This window comes from Halichoerus grypus, chromosome 10 (genome assembly GCF_964656455.1).
Source record: "Halichoerus grypus chromosome 10, mHalGry1.hap1.1, whole genome shotgun sequence".
Taxonomy (NCBI): Eukaryota; Metazoa; Chordata; class Mammalia; order Carnivora; family Phocidae; genus Halichoerus; species Halichoerus grypus.
This window is the reverse complement of record NC_135721.1, coordinates 42,904,447-42,917,889: the sequence shown is the minus strand read 5'-3', so window position 1 is coordinate 42,917,889 and position 13,443 is coordinate 42,904,447. Positions and strand designations below refer to the sequence as shown.

The following is a 13,443-nucleotide window of genomic DNA, read 5'->3' as shown; positions in this document are numbered from 1 at the left end:
CTCCCTCCCTCCCTCTCTCTCTCTTTCTTTCTGAATAAAGAATTGCTGGGTCATCAATTTTCAGCCTAAAAGTCACTGTTAATCTTGAAAGCAGTTTTCCTGGTTGAAAGGACATGTAGACACAGGTGACAAGAATCCAGGAATTAGAGCATATACATTATTTGGATTTTATCCTCAAATTATCTCTTTTATATTGTTTCCTTTTTTGTCATGAAGTCACAGTTTCATCCTTTTATAAATTCCCACCCCACTCTCTCCACCCTAGTTTCCCTTTGATCTTTTATAGCTTATTTTCTGGTGAACTGTTTGACCTCTGCTCTGAAATCATCTTTCTATTTTTCCTTCCCACTTAACTGGCATACTAATTATTCCAAATTCTGTGGCTTCTGTTCCAGAACCTCTCAGGCTTTCTCATCTTTTATCTGGTTCTCTGTGAGGTAGTGCTGTAAAGTGATGCTTACCTGATGGTTTATACTTCCATTTCTGGCATTTTTCCCATACCCTTGCAAACCACCACTTATTAAGGACCTCTGACGAACCTCTTACTCAATTCATTATCTTTCTAATGATACCCTCAACTGTCGCTTTATCATCTGTTCCTTTCATGTTCATGTTTTTGTCACTTCTTTGTTCAGTAACATAGACATGTGAGCTGGAGAAAATAAAAGTAAAACAAGTTACTTAAGACTCACCAGCATCGGGTCTCAATTCCTTTGCTATTATAGAGCTTTATGCATTCTGAGGTGTTGGTAATTTTTCAAGTAGTTTACTAGTTGAGGTGAGGGTTGAATATTTCTTAGATGGGTTACAGAGTAGGGGGAGGGAGCCATTAGGCTGGAGTTAAATCTAATTTCTTTTCTCATTTTATATAAAGTTACTAGGACTGGTTCCTTGGAATTTTTAGCAGTTTTTCATGTTCATGCTGCTCTTATGAGTAACAGTCTCTGCAGGTGGATACTCATAACTTAGGATAATAAGAGGAATGAGTGGGCGCCTGGGTGGCTCAGTTGGTTAAGCAACTGCCTTCGGCTCAGGTCATGATCCTGGAGTCCCGGGATCGAGTCCCGCATCGGGCTCCCTGCTCGGCAGGGAGTCTGCTTCTCCCTCTGACCCTCCTCCCTCTCATGCTCTCTGTCTCTCATTCTCTCTCTCTCAAATAAATAAATAAAATCTTTAAAAAAAAAATAGGAGGAATGAGTTTTGATTTTACACAAGAAGTTTGTTATGGAGCTTTCCACTATGTTACTGAATTTAATTACATTAATAGCCTTGTGAAGTAGATCTTAATATGCCTATTTTATAGTCAATAAACCAAGCTCAGAAGGAAGAAACAAAAAAAACATATATCCAGTATATATTTATATATATCCAGTATATATTTTCTAGGCACTTTGCCTAAAGGATAAATGATTTGCCCCAAAGCACATTGCTTGTAAGTGGAGGAATTGGAATTCATTGTTTCTCCCACTGGCTTCCAGTGCCATTGAGTCATACATTTAGGGACTGGGAGCTCATGTACTCAAGGGTTTAGAGATCAAGCCCTATTCTCCCATTTCTTCTTCTGCTTCCTCATTCCTCTCTTCTCCCCTTGCCTCTCCCCTTCATGATTCTGGGAGCCTCTTTGTATGTCTCCATCTTTCCAGGCCAGGAGGCTTACTCTTGTTGTTCTGTCCTTAGCCCGGCATTGGAGTCTTTCCTCCTTCCTCCAAGCCTTCAAGCATCTCTGCAGCCTCTGAGAGTTCTGTCTCTCACCCCAGCAGCTTCAGCCTGAACCGTGAGGAGAGTAATTTCTGTCTGTCCTACGTGAACCATAAGAAGGAATCTTCTTCAACATTTGGGGCCCCAAGAATGTGTTTTGACAATATTGTGAAATCTAAATCTAAATATTTGAACTTTTCATCATGGTAACAGGTTATCCTTGGCGTATTAGATACTGGGTTAAAACTGGTTCAAAGAATGGGGTGGATAAATTCAAGCTGTGGTAAGGTGTTTCAAGTAATTCTCTTTTTCTGGGAGATTCTCTTGCCCTGATGATTGAATCTCTTTTAAGCTCTCTGTGCTTGTTTTCTTGCTGTGAAATGAGGACAAGTAGATCTGGACTTAAAAATGGGTAGAACAAGTGGTGTCTGTAATGATGGCCAAAATTCCAATCTTTGCTAGAAATTTATGCTTTATGATTTTTTTCCCCTTCCTCAAAAGCACCCATGCCTCTTCTGGCATGTACTCCTAAATCACCTTAGTATGACACCTTATTTATGGAGCAAACACTTATGCAGTGTTTCCAGCATTCCAGACACTGTTTTAAGAACTTTATTAGTTCATTGAATCACATGTAAAAGGCACTAGTAAAAATCCCATATCACAAATGAAGAAATTGAGACACAGAGAGGTTAAGACACTTAACCATTGTTCCAGTAAGTAGCTGAGCTGGGGTTAGCACTCAGGCATTCTGGTTCCAAAATCTTTGCTCTTAACTACTCTATCTCCCCCTGCACCCATGGCATAGACCTTAAAAACGCATTTCACTGCATTTTATTTATTTGTCTAAAGGTGTGTCTTCTTCCACCCTGCTGCCCTGGGATGAGAGCTACTTAAAAGCAGAAGTTTTGAGTTATTCATATGCTCCAAGAGGAACTTTGTTTTGACTTGTTTACTGTTGAAACCTGGTGCCTACAATCAAATAGATTCTCAGTAGAGGAGCCTATTAAGGTGGCTTAGTCGGTTAAGTGTAGGATTTGTAATTTCGGCTCAGGTCATGATCTAAAGGTTGTGGGGTCCAGCTCCAGGCTCAGCTCAGAGTCTACTTGTTCCTCTCCCTCCCCCTCTGCCTCTCCCACCGCACATGTTCTCTGTCTCTCATATAAATAAATAAATCTTAAAAAAAAAGATTCTCAGTAAATATTGGTTGGATGAACTAATCTTTTCAGCCATAGCACCAATCATAGTGACTCACATGTGATAGGCCCTATGGATGTTAAATAAATATATGCATTTGGTGGTGGAAGGTTATGATGACACGCATGTTCTCACATAATCCCCAAATATGAATTATAATGTTTATTGCATTGTGAAAGCTTAATGACTATGTAGTGAGTGTTTATTGGTGTAATTCCCTCCTATGGTATCCTCAATTATAGAACCATTACAAATGGGGGAGTGGATGACAAAGACATAAATTACTCTAGATTGAAGAAGTTTAGCAAATGTTGCCAGGAGCTAATATCTCTTTGGGTACCTTGGAATGCTTGAAGATGGCTGACACAGAGGGTCTTCCACTCCCTTCAGATATTGCTCCCAAGCTTTCAGATTAGGTGATGCATTTGGAAGTCAAAGCAGCTCTTTGCAGAGGCCAATTCTGGGAAGCAAAAGGTGTCTTTTTTCCATCCCTCCTTCTCTCTCTCTGGGTCTCTCTCCCTTCTCTCATAACTTCTTTACTTCTTTTAAAAAGGGGATTAGAAAAGCTGTTAAACCAAATAATTTCATTTTTATAATTTAATTTTCATTTTATGATACAGCTGAAATGAGCTCTTCATTTGTTTAAAAAGCCCAAACCTTCACTAATGTTTTCCTAAATGTTATATTCTGTTCCAATATGGTGTGATGGCCTTTATTTTCTTTTTCTAAAAGTGAAGCAAACACCTTCCTTTGAATATGAATTACTAATAATGCATGTCATGTGGTTATTTAGTGCCATGTTTTAATCATCAGCATGTAGGGCCATGGGTCATCTGTAGCTCTTCTGCCTTCATTTGTGGATTTTTTCTTTGTTGCTCCTTCCTGCCCTTTTCCTCCAAAAATAGAATAAGAAAGCAACGTCTTCTGTGTTCTTCCTCTGTACCTTCTATTGTAATTGTCACATTTCTGTTGTAATATTGATTTGGAAAGCTCATCGGCATTCCAGTGTATAAAGTAATAGAAATCTGAATCCTGCTGGAGGGAGTTATTTAGTCTTTATTGAGGTGATTTACAGAGAGCTTTTCATCCAGATAAGATGCTCAGAGAAAAAGGGGAGATGATTGAAAAGAAATCATGACTGTCTCCTAAGCAGCAACAAGAATACAGAGATTCGCTCTTTTTTGTTGTTTCGTCTTTCCTTAGTTTTATATATGAATAATGTTAATGAAGTAAGTAAATGTGCACCATATCTGGGTTTCTAGAAAGTTATGGATGATATACACCTGGCAAAGTGCATTTGTTAACATTCAAATAACTTTAAATTTACTAGGAAGGCCTCTTAAAAATGGCAGGAACAACATTTTTTGTGAAAGAAAGAAAACTTTCAAAGTAAACATTCCCTTTTTATTTGTTTTACCCACATAGTTTTCCAGAAAGTCTTACTTTGACTTGCAACGGTTAGATTAAGATGGAAAAAGTGAATTTGATTGATACATGAAAAGTGCTCCCAGTTCCCATAGCATTTGTCTAAGAGTTCAGCCAGGATGTTATTTCTATTTGATGTTATCTTGCTTAGGTCTCAGCAGGACTTCCATCAAAGAGCTCGATGAATATAAGATTATAAATTTGGGGTTCCCCAAGGAAGGACATATTTTAGGTAATAAGGAGAAGGTTGCAATTGGTATAATGGATATATTGCACTTCTCTCCTCCTAGTATCATCATCAGATATCTTTTAAATAAATGATATTCATGGGGCTGAACCACAAGATGTAGTTATACCTGCAAGCCAATGTAATGGAAAATTCTAGGTCTCCTAAAACATCATTTAGCTTAGGAGCTTCACCTGTGACCAGGCACTTCATGTGCATTCATTACCTCATCATTAATGCCTTCAAGTACCCTAACTAACACAAAGAAACATCTTACAGGGAGAGATAGAGAGTCTCAGAGAGTTTATAAGTCCCACTGAAAGTAAGTCAGTGGTAGAGCTTTGATCCAAACTTAGTCTTACTTACTTCACACCCAGTACACTATCCCACTCTGAAACCCTCTATCTCCATACACAGAGACATACTCAGAAAGAAGGAAGGAAGGAAGGAGGGAAGGAAGGAAGGAAGGAGTACATGCAAAAATTGGTGAAAACCAAGGAAGATCTGTAAGTTAGCCAATTGTATTGTAATGAGGTACTATTAGTCCTATAAGATGCCACCACTGAAGGAAGCAGAGTGCTAGTTACATAAGACTTGTATGAACTATTTTTGCAACTTCTGTGGGTCTATAATTAATTCAAAATGAAAGTTTGTGGTTTGTTTTTGGTTTTGTTTTTTTAACTATAATCTAGGGCACTCCTTCTGATATCTAAGAAATCAGTGTCCTGACATCTGGAAGTTGAAACTACAATGCAAGGCTAACATTCCTTTTCTTTATTTTAAGATAAACATACTAGAATATATTCATCCAAATAAGTGTTAGATTCCCTATGGAAATGTTGACACTTTTCCTACTCACTATTCCACTGTTACCAGTGTCCATGGGGCTTCTTGCAAGGAATTGCCAGAAAAGCTTGTAGCCTATTCTTTTCAATATCCCCAGTAAATACAATTTTATACTTTGAATACAGGTTTGGCTCTTGGAAAAGCCAAGGAGCCATCTGAAACAGGTGAATTTTACTAGTAAATAAAGTAAAATAAACCAAATGGAATTCAGTGTCCACATAGCATAAAATTTGGGTCCCATTTGAAAACAAAACAACCACAACAAAAACCATGTTAAATGCCACGTTATTCACACTTATAAACATGGAGATAGCTTTATGTAAGGCCTGAACACTGAGGCTATAGAGATGGATTTTATTCCTCATGTGCTATTTTTAAGATGAGAAACCATCTCTGTAGACTCAGAGTTCAACATCATGTTGCGATGATGAGTGTGAAGTTCTCAGCACAGGCCTGATGGGTAATAAGTGATCTGTTAAAATTTAGCAGCTTTAATCACAATGGGAATGATGATGATTATGATGATGAATTTTTCCTTTAGACAAATGCTTTCCTTTTTTGAGCCTTTTTGGTTTTTTTTGTCATCTGCAAACACACGGATTGAACAAAATGAGAGCTAAATTTTGCACCTTTGTCATTCAGTTACTTAGAGACTTGCATTCTGGGTCAGGTGTTAGGAGGCAGGGTGAAGGTGTGGAGAGTACAGGTGAGACTGAGCAGATTTGTTGTTTTTGTGGTGATGTGACAGCTAAAAGGAGTCCTGTGTCTGGCACTGAGTTTCAATTCTTCCCCTCGATTTATCTCAGAGCAAGACCTTTCTTTTTTCTTTTCTTTAGATTCTGGGGTTTTGATCATTTTGCTAACATCTCCAGGCCACACTGACATATATTCTGACTAAGAAATATTGTAGAAAAAAATATCCAAGGAGTTCATTATGTGCCTGAACAGCCAGAACCACCAGGTAATTGATAATTGTTTGATAAATAGACTTGTGTCTCTCGGTGTGACTGCCATGTTTTTGGCAGGCCAGTGACTGCTGAATATCAGTTGCTTGAAAGATAGACAGAATTTTCTAGCTGTAAAAAAAAATGTCAGTTCAGATATTAGAGAATTCATTGCATTTGGTTGGTGATATCTGACACTAATCCTTCAGTTGAAAAAAATATCATCTGGAAAGAGCAGCTTCTGGAAAGTCAACACTAGTTGCTTCCTTGGTGTACATTGAAAGACCGACAAGCCCTGAACTAATAGAATTTAGCTTCTAGGTGCCTCTGAGATGTGGCTTATAGAAGCAGAGCCTGGATTTCTTTGCAGAGTTCAGCATGTTTGCCACTGGGGCTTGAAACATGGGCATACCTCATTGGGTATAAGCCTATGTACAGGAGCAGGTGTGGGGTGATGGGGAAGTAGGAGGTGGGTGAGGAGCCTCTGACCTCGGTTGGTGGGAAGACTTTTATCAAAAGAGACATCATGTTTTCTCTAACTTTTCTACATATCTCAGTATCTTATTTTTGGCTTAAAAATATCTTTTCATCATATTCTTGGCATTGGCCATGTCAATATACTTTTAGAAAGAGACAGTACAACTCTTATACATGAGTAATAGCAGCACCTAACCTGAGCTCTGCGCTTAGAGTCTTCCACTGTGGCCCTCCTCCAGCATTCCCCTACCCACAGGGAAAAGAGTCAGTGCAGCCAAAGGGGCATGCCCATGCAGGAGCTCACACCCCCTGCCATTTGGACCACATAGAAATCCCTGCCAAAGAGCCCAGACCCAGTTCTAGGACTTATACCTCCTTCCTAGTCCATTTTTCTCAAGGGCAGCTTGAGGTGTCCTCTTATTGGGCAAGATAGAGCTGAGGGTGAAAAGGAGAGAAAAGGGCTAGATCAAGATTTGGGGGCCATGGGCCAACTGTTTCCTATCTTCATATTCTGGCACAGAACTCCAAGGAGTCAGAGAATTCCAAAATTGAATTCTAAACTTAGAGTCTTGCTCTAGATCCCAAAATGTTATGCATAGGCTTGGGGAAAGAAAGAATGCTCCCTGCTCCCAGCTCTCCTCCTGCCCAGGGTATCACTCCATACCACAGCTAGCTGGACAACTTGCTAATGAGGATAGGTAGAAAAGCAGTTAATCACTGTTGGTTCATTCATTTACCAAACATCCACTGAATACTTACTCTGTACCAAGGTTCTGTAATGGACACTGGGAGACACTGACCCAGACAGACATATACCCTATCTCATAAGACATGGTAGATAAATATACAAAAAATAACAACTACTCTATAATTGTGATAGAAACATGAAACAGAGGGTAGGGAAACAAATGAGAGAAGAACTAATTGAGATGAACTGTTCAAGTTGAGTCTCTCTGAGCAAGTGACATTTAAGCAGAGCCCTGAAGGGAGAGAAGAAGCTAGCCAGCCAAGAGTAGAGTAGAGGGGAGGGTTCCAGCCCAGGGGACAACATGTAGAAAGGTTGTGAGGAAGGAAAGAACTTGGAATCATGTGCAAAGTCAGATCATAAAGGACCTTGCAAGCAGCCTATGATAAAGGATTGGCATTTTATCCTAATTACAGGGGAAGCCATGTAGGTCTTAAGTATAATGTGATTTACATTTTTTAAAGAACATTCTGACTCCTATGTGGAAAATGTCTGGAAGAATGGAAACAGGAAGACTAGGGAGGCATTGTAAGAATTCAGGCCAAGAGATGATGGTGCTGAGTCTTACCCATTAGAAAGCCTAGATGCTCCCACACCAAGATATCTTCCTTCTCCTGAGGCAGAACTCATTAAATCTTAAAGGCTGGAACTCTTAACCTCTGTTTGGGAAGAAGAGCTGCATTCTTTTAATACTCCCTTTATCCACTCATCCAACACATGCTTATTAAACACGGACTGTGTTTTAAGTGCCACTTTAGGGCTGAGGATATGGAAGTGAAAGAGGCATAGTCCCTACTTTTAGAATACATGGAGAGATCCATGCTGTCTAGAGGCAGGGCCAGGGGCAGGGGGAGGGTGGCAGGAGTTGGGGAAGGAACCAAGATGAGGTAGTTATTACTGAGGACAGTGGTATCAAAACAAAGGTTTATCTGATTTTCCAGTTGGCTATAGCCCTGTGATATGGCCTCACAGTAGCCAGTTATTGCATTGCTGGACTGTGAGTGATTTTAAAACATTAATTATTTACTTTGCTCTCCTGTAATAAGTGGATGAAAAGAAGAAGGTGGATGACAATTGAAGCATTCTTTTGGGGGAAGTGCACTCCTTCCTCCTTAAGTATATTTTAAAATATATGAAGATGGAGAGAAAGGATCCAGAACTGGAAAGCTAGAGAACCTGCAGGTAAGGGTGGAATTTGGGGAGAGGTGAATGAATGGAAAGAGAGTGGCCATGAATGGCTGGGGATGGGATTATTATGAGGACCCTACAGTTGCAGTGGCACTAGGAAGATCACACATTCAATGGACTGCCAAAGAAGGAATGGCGATCTCTCACTGTCAAACTACCCTTAAGTGGAGACTGATTTTGAGGGAGACCAGGGAAAAGGATGCCACTTCACTTCCTCCTGAACGTTGCAGTGCATTCAACCTGAATCAATTCTACTGGGAAGAGGAAATCCCTGCACCCACAGGCTAGAGCTAAGAAAGCAAACTCCATTCCCATTCTCTGAATACTTAGTGCCAAATTTCTTGAAAGAAAGGATGATTTCCCACAATTTTAGTTTAGATTTTGATTAAAACTAAAGTGTGGGTCCATTAGATACCAGTTTCTCATGTACATTTATGGGAATGGATTCCATACCTCTTGGAGGAAGGAGATATGTCATGGGGGAGATATGAGGATGCTTAAGGGGAGGTGGGACCCAAGAAGGCACATTTTTCTTGCTCTAACTAAGGTGAGGAGGGATGGAGCCCAGGCAAGACTAGTCAACTGTAAGTCAAAGTGAAACCAGGATTGTGGGCCAAGTGGGAAGGGGATTAGCTGACACATTTTTCAACACAGGTTTTATATTTTTAATGCGCAGGCCTCCAGTTATTGGCATTACACATACTATTGGGCTAGGAGAGAATGAGATCTGACTCACTCCACTTTATCTTCTTGTTCAGTATGTCAGTAAAAATGTATTAAATGCCAACTGGGTGCCCATTCTTCTGCTGAACCTCTTAAAGACACCACATAGTCATCAAGTTGGCCAACACAATTTCTGCTTACAGTTTAAGTAGTCAGAATTTAAGCACTTAGTACTAGTTGAGAACAATAAAGATAGGAAAGCAACTGAGCACGTATCTGAACGCTAGAGAAGGCTGTGCTGCTCAGAGTGGGGACATTTAGTATAGATCCAATGCCTCCTCAGGCCTCACGCTCCTCAGCTATTGAGCTGGGTGGCAGATTATTCCAGATGGTGGGAACACAGGAGCAAAAGAGTAGATATCAGGTTATGGTGCCCCCAGTCACTGGTGCATTGCTAAATGAGTTACAATATGGAGTAGTATGAGCTCATGTTTGTAAGAAACATATATGGAAGGACTTTCTCCAAAGTGTTGGTTGTCTTAGGGTGTTTCATTAATGGGTGATTTCTAGTTTTGTTTTGTTTTTCTTTTATTTATCCTTACCTGTGTAATTTTCCTAGAATGAATATATATGCCATGTAATATGTTTTACAAAATATGGGCACTTCATCCATTCTTGTTGAGATGAAAATCTGTACATTTTGAAGAGGTCATAAATGCCACACTCTCTTAGACCTACTTCACCAGTAAAAGCTTATTTTGTAATGAATATAGCAGTATGAGGATAAAGGATTATGTTTTGATATGTGGGTTGGGGGGAGTGGTTTCTCTACTCGGGGGAGATAAAGTCAATTATAAGAAATCAAGGCAGCAATATCATGGTTACAGAGGTTTGGGTATAAAAATGTGGTAGTTATTCCTGAAAGCCAACTTCAGGTCAGGTATGCCTAAGGCTGCTCAGCTGTCAGTTTAAACTTTTACTAAACCTTACCAATCTCCATTCCTGAACTCCAACAGCAGAAAATGTTCAGAATCATGACTGTGGCTGCCTGAAAATCCTGTGATCAAAAATATTTCTAAATAACAGGTCATATGCTGCAGGGAAGGGCCTTCAATTCTTCTAATCTGGAGGTCCCTGACTAGTAGTTCACATATGTGAACTTAAGTTTTATTTGCTTTGGTTTCTGGCCATTGTGAAATTTTTAAAAAATGAGCTAATGTTAAAAACCAAGAGGTTGCATATACATATTTGAATCCCTGTCCTCTCTTGAAAACCTAGGTATTTCATAACACTGGGCTCATGTTCTTACACGGCTATGCTCAGCTCCAAAATAGGCATGGGTAATTAGTTCTTATGGAATCCACAATACCCTCTTGTTGCCCAACGCTCAAGCCAAAGGCAGTTGCCATTTATCTTGGGTTTTTTTTTTTTTTCTTTTTTAGTGCCAGTCTTAATTTATCTATGTTTCTATCAAAGGTAAAAAATAAAAAGGTATATCAGAAGGGCCATATATATCAAGAAAAAATGAGATAGCATATTTCTTCGTGGAAGTGAAAAATTTTCAGATAGCATATAGACCCCTCTGTGGCATGGTTGGCTTCTGTTGACATTTGAGTTTTTGAGTCTTGCCTTAAGCTTTAAGATCTTCCTCACTGTGGCTAGAGTGCTTATAAAGAAGACCTTAAAGAGAGAATGGGGGGTGGATATTCCATATTCAAAGCATACTTCTCCATTTGAAGACTCTGTCTATCTCCATCATGCCCCATCCCACCTCCAAAACAACAAAACAGCAACAAAACAAGAGCTGGGCAATTCTCGGTTTGCAATGCTGAGAGATAAGGTTTGGGATTGCCTACTGATTCTGAACTAGCTTGTACTGTGCATACATTTTCCACCCACAAGTTGGACTGTTTCCTTCCAATGCTCATTAAAAGCCAGTAAAATGCATAGTCCTTGTATTATCTAGACAGCGACTGAATGGAAAACCAGAGGGCCTTCCCCAGTGCTCTTTATTGAAATTTTCCCAGAAGCCATGAATTCCCTGTTATTAGGGTAAATATCAATGGAAGACAGGCTGGTTAGATAGCTACTTGGAAGTATCAGCAGGAAATTAAATTTGCAAAACAGGAGTAAAAGCATGGTAGAATTTCTGTATACAGGGACAAAAGCAAGGAAATTGAATATTGAGATTTTTGTATCATTCTTCCCTGGTGATGTAGAATTGAAGAGTACACCGTTTGTCATTTATCAGAAGGCCAAGCCTAAGATGACTTAGCAAGATGTTCATTGTAAAAACCAAAAACCATCTGACAGGCCCAAATCTCAGAGATATAGAAGGCTAAGCAGATGAGGTATCTCTGAGTTAGACAGTTTTCACTCAGTATGTTGGTTTTTGTTTTATTTCTGAGGTTTTTAGAAATGATGCTCTCAGTTTTTTATTGTGTGTAGTCACTATGGGATATTAGGATTTTCTAAGCAAATATGAATGTTTCCTCAAATCAATTAACAAAATATTTGTTCATAAATTCTTTGGTGTTAATAATAGATGCATGTGCCAATGAATGGAATGGCCAGTGCTACCCCTCCAGGGCGTATTTAAATTTTAACAGTGCATTTTGAGCTAACAAGAATTGGTGCATATCAGAATTCTTTTTGGCTTGCTTTCTTCCTTCCTTCCTTCCTTCCTTCCTTCCTTCCTTCCTTCCTTCCTTTCTTTCTTTCTTCTTTCTTTTTCTTTCTTTCTATGGTAATATCTCTTGATCATGTAATATAAATGTGCTGGCCGCTACAGACTTAATAAAGTGAAAAGGTAGTCCAGAAAGAGAGGAGAATTTAAAAGACATTTTAAATTTATTTTAAAGAGCATAGTAGTCACATAGTTATTTATTTACTTATTTTTCATAAGAAAAGGACTGGAACTCTTACCTACAAATTCAAGGTGAAGTGATGAAATGTAATGCCCTCCTGTGTGAGAGTCAGGAAATCCTCTGTTTTGCTACCAAATGCCTATGAAACCTTGTAAAGTGAAGGTGGGAGATTAGGTGTCTTCGAAATCATTTCAGGCTCTGACATTCTCTGATGTAATGACTTTGTCCAGATATGCATTTGCAGACCTGGCTTAAGCTTAAGATAATAATCTAATTTACTGATTGTCAACCTTCCAGGAGAGGTCTCAAACTGCCCAACTATGGATTACATGAGGCCTGTTGAGGAAATGTATGTAGTTTACAAGGTATTGTCTCATATGCTATTAGGGAAAAAAAATGGAGCTTGTTGGAAATAGTTAAACTAATAGTTAAAAATCATATTTTGTAATTGCCTTTAAAAAAATCAGCCCTGGCAATCCTATAGACCCAAACAATACTGTTAGGGCAGAAATGGAGCCACCTCTAGGGAGCATGGGAAATGTGTCCTTGTTACCAGCCCTCCTGATCCTGACTCACCAGTTCTGATACCCAGTCACCAGTCTTCCTGATACTAAGGCCATGTGGGTTGTCACCTTTCTCTTCACTGATTTACATTACCTGCTGTGTGGGAAGTGAGCTAAATGCCATTTGTGAGATTACCACCTATCTCCTTTAATTAGCCAAACCTATGGCCACTCACCCCCAAGGAGGCAGAAGCAAATGTGTTGAAATAGCTGAGAAGTCAGGCTGAAACTTTTTCACTTGGGAATAAAACACTGTCTCATAATCATGTCAGTTGGAATATGTCTTGTCAGTAACACATTTCACTCACTCCTTACGCCCTAGATATTGAGTGAGCTTTACGAAATTACCAATTTCTTCCCTTCCTCAACTTACTAGGTAAAAAGGTGAAATAATGATTGAATACACTAGCTATCAGGAAACTGGGCTTTGACTCCGAGTGTGATAATCAGTCAATTCCAAGAAAACAAAAAGTCAAAGAAGTAATTTTGTATCGGGAAGTAAAAAGACCTTTTCTCTAGCTAATTGTTTTTACAAGTAAATTATTTACATGTATTGAGGGGTTTAGAAATTATTAAATGTACTACCCCCTTGCCTCAATCCTTT

The 13,443-nt window shown here is 39.2% G+C and overlaps 1 protein-coding gene across 4 annotated transcripts in view; it reads left to right on the top strand.

The window, feature by feature from the left end:
- The window catches only part of CTNNA2 (catenin alpha 2), a 1,076,840-nt gene that overhangs the window by 887,902 nt on the left and 175,495 nt on the right, over positions 1–13,443 (top strand). The gene's annotated exons all lie outside the window — the stretch shown is intronic.